Source organism: Halyomorpha halys, unplaced genomic scaffold (assembly GCF_000696795.3).
Source record: "Halyomorpha halys isolate HHAL.00 unplaced genomic scaffold, Hhal_1.1 Scaffold646.1, whole genome shotgun sequence".
In the NCBI taxonomy this organism is placed as follows: domain Eukaryota; kingdom Metazoa; phylum Arthropoda; class Insecta; order Hemiptera; family Pentatomidae; genus Halyomorpha; species Halyomorpha halys.
This window is the reverse complement of record NW_027111017.1, coordinates 277,515-286,865: the sequence shown is the minus strand read 5'-3', so window position 1 is coordinate 286,865 and position 9,351 is coordinate 277,515. Positions and strand designations below refer to the sequence as shown.

Genomic DNA, 9,351 nt, shown 5'->3' with positions numbered 1-9,351 from the left:
TTAGTATACTTATATCAATTACTTTATTATTAATTTTTCTATGGTATAATTTACATACCTCTGTGTCCCCACTGATTTGGTATACTGTCTTTCTTAATCATTTATATTTATTGTATTCCATTATTTTAATTTTATTTCTTTTTTGTTATCAATCTAGGTAAATTTTAATTTTTTTTTTTATATTTCTTCTCCCCCTCTATTATGTATATCATCATTTATTGTTTATGTAATTTTAATTTTTTCTACACTGTTTACCTCAACATTATTTTCAAATGTGACGTACTTAACTGCTATCCCCACTCCTCCCAGTACAAACAGTTCACTCTGACTTTGACTGTCAAAACAGGTATATGAATTCTGTCTCGTTCATTTTCTTCCTTTTTTTTTCTTGATTTTATTCTTATCCCTTTTCATCTCTTAATTTGTACTTTCTTTAATATTTCTTCTCTTTATCTGTTACTATTTCCTTTTTCATTTATTGTTTATGATATAACCAAATAACGTTTCTTATATAACCTTTAATTTTCCTTATTTAATTTTTACGTTTCATTGTATACCCTTGTAATTTTCCATTTCCTTTTTTTACTTATGTTAAACGTTTGTATGTTTTTTAGCCCTGACGAAGCCCAGCAACGTGGTAGCTCAAATAAAGATAGCACATAATATTACTATTTGAGTTTAATTTGACCGCACCCGGACTATATTCCATTTATTATAAACTTTTAAGAGTTCAAGTAGGGTCCTTTAGACCTGACTTTTTTTATTTAATTAATGAATATCAATCAAAATGATTGAGGAAAAACCATTGGAATCACATAACAACCACATATTTTTTAATAATTAACAATTTAATTAAATATATATATTTAAAATATCTGCAACCTTCATATTCCTCTTCACTCTAGTAACATTATCAGAGTATATCTCGATGAGTATTTATATTAATTGTTTTAAAAAATATTTTCTATATTCTCAGCTGTATTTACTAGATCATTATTTTCGGTGTTTTTATGTCTAGAATATATACATTAATATCAGTCACAAGATTTGTTTTTACGAACATATGTTACTGTTAAAACCATAAGAGCTAAAAGGTTTCATTCATGTTTGGATAATTGGAGTTCTATCAGTGAGTAGATTCTCCACATGTTTGTATCATGTCACTATGTCACCTACTGCAAATTTACTTGTTATATATATTTGTATACAGTTGTAAATAAATTATTAAAAAAAATATATTTGGATAAAATTTATTACTTTTATAAACTAAATTTAAAATATTCTTTTTTTTTTTTCTTTTTTTTTTATTGGTAAATATTACATTTTGTCATATTGTTAGACAATGGATCATAGAGCTCATTCACACCATATTTACAAATACATAAATTAAGTGATAAAAAAAATAAGAAACGGAAAAGGGAAAATAGAAAATGATAAAATAAATAAAGACATTAAAAAAACGATTTAGAATATGAGTTGGTATAGCTCGAAAATTCTACTGTAATAGAAATTTAAGAAGTGAAAAAGGTTTGAAATTTTCTTTGAAATAACACGATTGGTGTAGCATTACTACCCTTTAAGAAACAATTAATCAAAATTTATTTTTTTTTTAATATTTATTTTATTTACTCAAAAAAAGATTAAAATAATTTAAAAAAAAAATTATATTTGTTTATTTACTGAACAAATATTTGGTGAAATTACATATTAATAACCTTAATATATAACATATGAGTTTTTAATTTCATTGAACCATGATTTTATAGTAAACTAGGTTCTTTTTTATAATACTTTGATGAAGACGCTAGATGATTTAAGTGTGCCAGAACATAGCTAATTATTAGTTGAGGGTTGTGATTTATTCTTAAATACGTTTTTTGTATGTGCCCAAATGAATTTGGAGGACTAGCGAACCCTAAAGATGTGAACTTGTTTATACATCGGGAAAAATTATTCCATTTAGAACCGAATCCGATATCGCAGAGGCTGGGCTAGGCTGAATTAGCATACCGTAATCTCTGCTGATTACGTCATTTATCAAATTAAAATACCCCCCTTACTTTCCTTCTACTCTTTTCTAAATTCGCAAGGTAAAACTTGGAAATAAACATTAAATTTTATTGTTCTTATAAAAGTAATTAATTAAATTTAAATTTAAATATACACATATTTACTCATGTGTGAGTTTATAATATACACATATATATTTAATTACGCCAAAATATACGGCACATATTTAATTTATTGTTTAGAATTGAAATATTTGAAATATAGAGTCGAAATCAATCAAATAAAAAAAGAACAGGTGGAGAATATTCTTGGAATAGTATTGACTATTGGCTTGGGGTAACAATGAAAAAGTCTCTCTGAAATAAGCTTCTCGCTGCGTCGTTTGATATTGAATGCCAGGTTTTACAGGAAAGATTATTTAGTAAAACAACTTTATGAAATAAAAATATTTTTCTTAAAAATATTTACCGTCATTTTCTATACATTTTCTTCAACTTTTCAACCTCAGAACTGAAGAATTCAGAATTGATGAAAAATGAAAATGAATTTCTGACCTGGGTATCATTTTCAAAAATTTTACCATTAAGGCAAATGTCAAAATTTCAGTTAAAATGGAAATCTGTTGGAGATAAGTCAGGCGAAGGTTGATGTGGAAGGGCTTAGTAATAGGGCTTGTTTACTTTCTTAACTGTCTGTCGTAAAACATGAGGTCTGGCCTTGTTGTGTAAGAGTATAGGTCCCTTCCGATCAATTCAGGTTGTCAATTGACAAGTTTTTGATGTATTATGTAAATATCACAACAGTAAAATGTGGATCTAATGGTTTCACCTCTGGGTAAAAAGGAGAAATGAATTATTCTTGCAATTAACCACTACACAGAAACCAATAATTGTTTTGGATACAAATTTGGTTTTAGCATGTGTGTCGGTCTTTTGTTGACATTTAACCACTGACTTGACCGACGCCTGTTGTCATACATAATCTGCTTTTCATCAAACGTGACTATCCTTTTGAGAAAAGGCTCGTTTTTTTGCCTAGTAAGCAGTGGAAAGCATGTCTCCTCATAACGGTTCAGCTCCTGCCACTCATTGAGTTCATGAGGTACCCGCAGATCGACGTTTTTTACATTACCAATGTTATTTAAGTTTCGAGAAAATGTCAATACACTTGCATTCAGTTGTGCTGCAAATCCTTTAACTTCCAGAGTAAGCCTAAGTTCATCGTCGTCAATTGCTGGTGGAGGTCTTCCCCTGGGTTAGTTATCCAAATCTGTGCCACTAGCCGAAAGTTTTTCCAACTACTTACGAATGGTCCGTTCGTACAACACCCTTCCCGAACGGTGGGGTTATGCGTTTCCACGGTCATATTCGATAATGAGCAATGTGCATTCAATTGGAATGATAGTAAACATTTTAAAAAAGACAGAATTAATAAAGGCTCATTATAATTTGTTAGCATAAAGGTAGTAAACAACAAAAGTCCAATAATCCCACTTTGAATTTCTGAAATAATAAAAATGGACATTTTATATGAAATGAGCCAGTAATAGAAAACGCATGGTCAGTATTCGACCATTAGCTCTTCTCCATATTATTTTAAATAAATTAGTCCTATCAACATGAATATTTCTATACATTGTGTAATACAAACTGTTTAAAGTTTTTCTACATTCAATTATTACTTCATAGTTTTTTGGTTAAAGGCATATTCGTATGAAAATATACAATTGAAAAGCTAAATGAAATAACATGTCATATGCAATCTTAGGGGACATTAACGAGGGAATTTAACTTGGAAAAATATTTTGATATTTCCACATAGCAAAAAATATTTTGATATTTCTTCATAGCAAAAAATATTTTAATATTTACAAAACTATTCTTATATTTACAAAAATATTTATATATTTCTACATAGCGCTTTGCATATTTTTTCTAAATCTTAAAATTAAGTTAGTATCAAGAAGTTGAAAAATGAATTTCAGTCTTCATAAAAGGAATGTAAAATCATTTAATACAATTACCTTCCTCATTTCTCTTAATTTTGAACAAAATTTCAGGTTTTTATTCAGAGTAATTTAGTTTTTTTAAGCAAGTTTACGTAAATGTAGGGAGCATATTTTGATAGAGTTTAATTTGAATTAAACAACGTTAGGTAAATATTAATGTGTATTAATATTATAAAAAGTGCATGTCCCTGGCCCGGCACTTCGAATTTCGAGTTGAAACTTACACACGAATCAGTACCTAATTATTAAAATTAGTATCCACAAAGATCGCGAGTTATTACATGTTCAATTCTGCCGGGCCAGGGACATGCAGCCCGGCACTATAAGAATTTTGAGTTGGAACTTATACACGAATTATTACCTAATTGGTACTAAAATACAAGAATTATTGCCCAAAAAGATCTTGAGTTATTAACTGTTCAATTCTGCCGGGCCAAGGACATGCTATCATCTCCGTGCTCTGAAGGTATTGCAATAACGAATTTTAACTTATATGCACGCGCAGTAAGACCACTGCAGTCACAACTGGTGAAATTAGTTTACCAACTACTTTTACCAGCAACAATATTGTTGCCTCCAACAAACAACCAAGCGAGTTGTAAAATTGGTTAATTTAAATGGCAGTATACTGTATTGAAGAATTCCAATATTATTAATAATAGGTAAATGTATCTTAAATATTATAGAAAAACTTTAGCATTACATTCAAATAATTAACAAATCGTTGTTCATTGGAAAAAACAGTTAATCTTTTGATGTAACGAATATATACTAATACATACTATACTAATAATTATAAAGCATTATCACTACATGGAAAACATCTTAAGTAATTTTTAGTGTTTGTTAAGTATTATAACAAATAATTATTGCATCGGTACAGAGCTGGGCATAAACTGCGTAGAAAAATGTTCGACCTGCACGGACCTGTAGGGTCTAAAGTTCAAAGTAGGCCTATTAAAATAAATAAATTTATTTATTTTCATACAGAATATGACAATTGTTAAACATCTTTAACACGAAAAATGTGTATCTTGTAAATACGTGTGTATTGAATTAACTAATTTGAAAGGCAGTATAATTTATTTTAATATTTAGTAAGTATCTTAAATATTTTAGAAAAACTATTGTGTAATACTTATAAAATTTAAAAATCGTTATTCTTTTCTGGATGTAATAAATAAAAGTAATAATTAATGCGATGAGCATTGATATAGAGCTCAGAGGAGATAAAGACATTATTTACCTTAACCATTGTTAGTAGTTAACATTTTAAACATCACAAGTGATTTCTAGAAGTATTGAATGATTTTTATAACGAATAATTATTGCGAACTGCACCAGTACCGAGCTGGGAACGAACTAAATGAGCAGTACCATGTTCGACATTCACGAACTTGTCGAGTCCAAAGTTCAAAGTAGGTACATATATTATAAAAAATAAATGTATTTACTTTCTAACTGAATAGGATAATTGTTAAACATTTATATACGTCTTGTAAATGCCTATATTTAAAATTAATAATTTTAAAAGACAGTACAACTTATTTACTATTATATTAAATATTTTAAAAAACTTTTACAGTACATTTGTAAACTTTATAAATTTTTAATCATTTATAGATGCAGTTAAACTTCTGAAGTAACGAAAACTGTAGTAATTATTGCTAATGGAATAAATAGAGAGCAGGGGTTTGACAAAGACATTATTATTTATTACAAAACTTAATATATACCTTAAATATCATAAGTAGTTAATATTTTAAACATCTCAAGTGATTTATAGAAGTGTTAAACGATCATTATAACGAATAACTATAGTTGGCAGACTCATCAATTTCACCAGTAATTATACATGGTTTTCACTGAACTAATAAAAAAGTGGGATGAAATAAATGACTTTTTTCCAACTTAGCTCTTGTATTAGAAGTGTAGGGTACAATGTTCAATGTCAAAATAAAGAAATTTATTTATTTTATAGCTAAAAAGTACAATACTTAATGAGTTTAATTTAAAAGTTAATAAAATAGATACCTGTGTTTCAGATTTATGGGTACGAGCGTACAGCATTGCTAAGTTTAAGCCACAACTATTTATTTAAAAATTTATTATATTTACTTTCAACATTGTAAATAATCCTTTTTCATTCAAATAGTTTATAAATTCTTATTTATATGTTTTTTTTTCTTTTAATCTCCATAGGTGCGTGGGGTTGATGTCATGATGAAAACGGGTTGAAGGTAGCCTCTGCATCATACATGCATACTGGTAATGCATTTTGAGAGGGGCTGAGGAAATTTAATAAATGGTGAGGGGGCACACCAGGTTAGTTGATTCAAATAATTTAGTTACACAGTAGCTAAAATAAATATTCATTTAAAAACAAAACCTTTTTTGCACCTAACAAAACTAATTATTATGTTTCACATTAACTTTTACAAGTGAAAACAATTATAAAACCGTACAACCTAATTAACAACCAAATTTATAAAATTATTGGTAAAATTGACGTTACAATAAATAGTTATAAGTTCATAGTTTTCACCTAATGCATAATCCCTTTATCAAATACGACAAATATTCTTTAAAAGTTTAAATAAAATATAAAAATTGAAAAGAGCTCCTTCATGAAGGTTCGAACATTTCATCAAAGAAGTCTTTGACTGGATTTTCAGCAATTACATAAGAGGCTTTGTTAGAGTTTGAGTTTGATTCATTGTACATTCATTTATTTATTCTATTAATCATTTATTCATTGTAGCTAAAAGTTAAAGAAACGTTTTTAAGAAAATCCCATAATGCTTCTTACATCATTTATTTATTTCTTCTGGACCAGGTTTCAGCTAATCTTTTTCATTAAAAATCAGATCAGAAGTAGTGAAATCTTTAATAAAACGTTAGATGTACTGATATATATCAGTATTAATTTATTATTATTATTTAAATTATTCATACATCAATGCAGAAATTTCTGGGAAAATAGACAAATAACAAAAATAATTGTATTTTAAAAAGTTAAATAACGTTTGTAATTTGATTATTTTCTCAGGAATAGCTACATCAAAGAATATATGACTTTAGAAAACTGTACATACTAAGATTTACGAAAATCATTCATAGGCATATTAATATCTCTCTATTAGAAGAAAAATAGTAAAAAGGTTTTTCGAGATTACTGTGTAATATTTTATTTTACATATAAGGTGGAATACAAAATAAAATACTAGTATTTTTTGTTTTTAAGACTTTTCTTGCTTATACAATAATGAAAAAAAAATCTGAAATACAAAATACATGTAAATTGCAGTAATACAATTTGAGCAACAAGATGTATGAATGAAATGTAGATAGCATGGCAGAACTCCAGAATGGATCCTATGAGCTATCTGGATCCTATTCAGAAAAAGAAAAATATTCTGAAATATTTGTCTACCAATTCGCTTCATTTTTCACAACTACTTTACCACCCTTGACACACATTTATTTCATTTACCTGAAACATGAAGGGTATGTACTTACCCACTCCTGTACCTTCTTTATATCGAACATAAAGCAATAATAGTACAGTCAAATTGTTATATGGAAAACGCAATCCATCAAGTAAGAAAATCAAAGGTAGGTTCAGTTCAGTGACTCAATTTATGGGAGGGGTAGTGGCTGAGAGCAAATAAATTTTTGCACCTGTTCCCAACAAATTTTGACATTCGCCATTTGAGTCCTTAGATAGCTCTCATAATGGCCTGTACTCACGATGATACGCAAGTATTATATAAGTGGCAGGTAATTAGGACCAACAAACATAGATGAATTAAACCCAGAGTGATCCCATAGGTCACATAGTCCAAAATAGCTGACAAGTAGTACTGATTAGACTACGAATCGGACACATTGGACTAACACGGGAATACTTGCTGCCGACCGGAACATGTAGACAGTATAACATGTTAAACACATACTCGCAAACAGCAATCATCTGATAGACACTCGACTCATCATTTGGGAATTATACTAACGACAATATCTATTACACCCTTAAATGTTTTAATATTTATGGAAAACAAACGTATAAGTATGATTATATTTAGCAATAAGATTATTAAAACCCAGAAATAAGCCATTTTTATGTTGTATTATTTTTTTTCTCCTTTCAACAATCTGTTTATTTATCTTCTATTATTATCTTTAAATTCTTATATATTATTTTATTCTTTTTTTATATTCTACATATTATTTCGTCTCCTTTTAATTTACTGTTTTATTATTATTATAATTGGTTCTAGTTTCGATTATCGGGTTATTTTTTCATCTTAATTTATACTATTACATTAGCTCCTATCATCAAGCAGAGAAAATACTCTTATTAGAAATTTACTGGAAAATAAATATTGGTGTACACAGGTAAACAACTCTATTGCTGTGGATTACTTTAAATAAATAACATTTATGGATTCATTGACGAATTCTCTTTTCTTATTCATTCTTCCTTACCCAGGTTATTAAGATATGTACATCACCTCTTGTTATTGTCATATTTACTAATTAATCTTTTTGGCTCAATCTTTTATATTTTATTTAATTCATTCGAGTATTTTACTTACATATTTCATTAATTGCATGTTTTTTGTACAAATGTTTACTAACTAAATTTTCTCATTCATATTCATATTTCTTCACTCTTCTTGGCTTAAATAACTTTATATTTTATTTATTCCATTCTAGTATTTTACTTACATATTTCATTAATTGCATATGATACCTTTCTCACTTTTTTCATAACTTTAATTTCAAATATATTTTTTTTCTTTTTTTGTACAAATGTTTGCTAACTAGATTTTCTCATTCATATTTATATTTCTTCACTCCTCTTGGCTTAAATAACTTTATATTTTATTTCTTTAATCTTGTTATTTTACTTTACATACTTAATTCATGTCATATAGTTTTATTTTCCCTTTTTTCATGAGTTTAATCTTAAATAATTTTCATTTAGTACATATACTCATTTGTATACATATATTACTAGAATATATTTATACAAATATTTTCACTTGTATTTTTTTTTCCTCTTTCTTACTTTTACTATTACTTATTCTCATATAGGCTTTATCTTATTATAATAATTAGACTATACATTTTTTTTTAACACTATTTATATACCCATATTGTTGGTTATTTTCCAATTATTCCTAATTTCTTTTGCTCATCATGGTTGTTAACTTGTGTTTTGTTATTAGCCCTGAAATTTTGGCCGAAACGTCAGCGCTAATAAATAAGTTTTTAATTATTTGTGTCCTTCACTAAATGTACCCTAACCATCTTCTCATTTATATATA

The 9,351-nt window shown here is 27.7% G+C and overlaps 1 long non-coding RNA gene across 1 annotated transcript in view; it reads left to right on the top strand.

Moving 5' to 3' along the window:
• Positions 1 to 5,304: 5,304 nt before the first annotated feature.
• The window catches only part of LOC136796177 (uncharacterized), a 20,655-nt gene continuing 16,608 nt past the window's right edge, over positions 5,305 to 9,351 (top strand). The window contains exons 1-2 of the long non-coding RNA XR_010843876.1: positions 5,305 to 5,436; positions 6,221 to 6,343. This is a non-coding gene — a long non-coding RNA (uncharacterized lncRNA). The remainder of the gene's footprint in view (positions 5,437 to 6,220; positions 6,344 to 9,351) is intronic.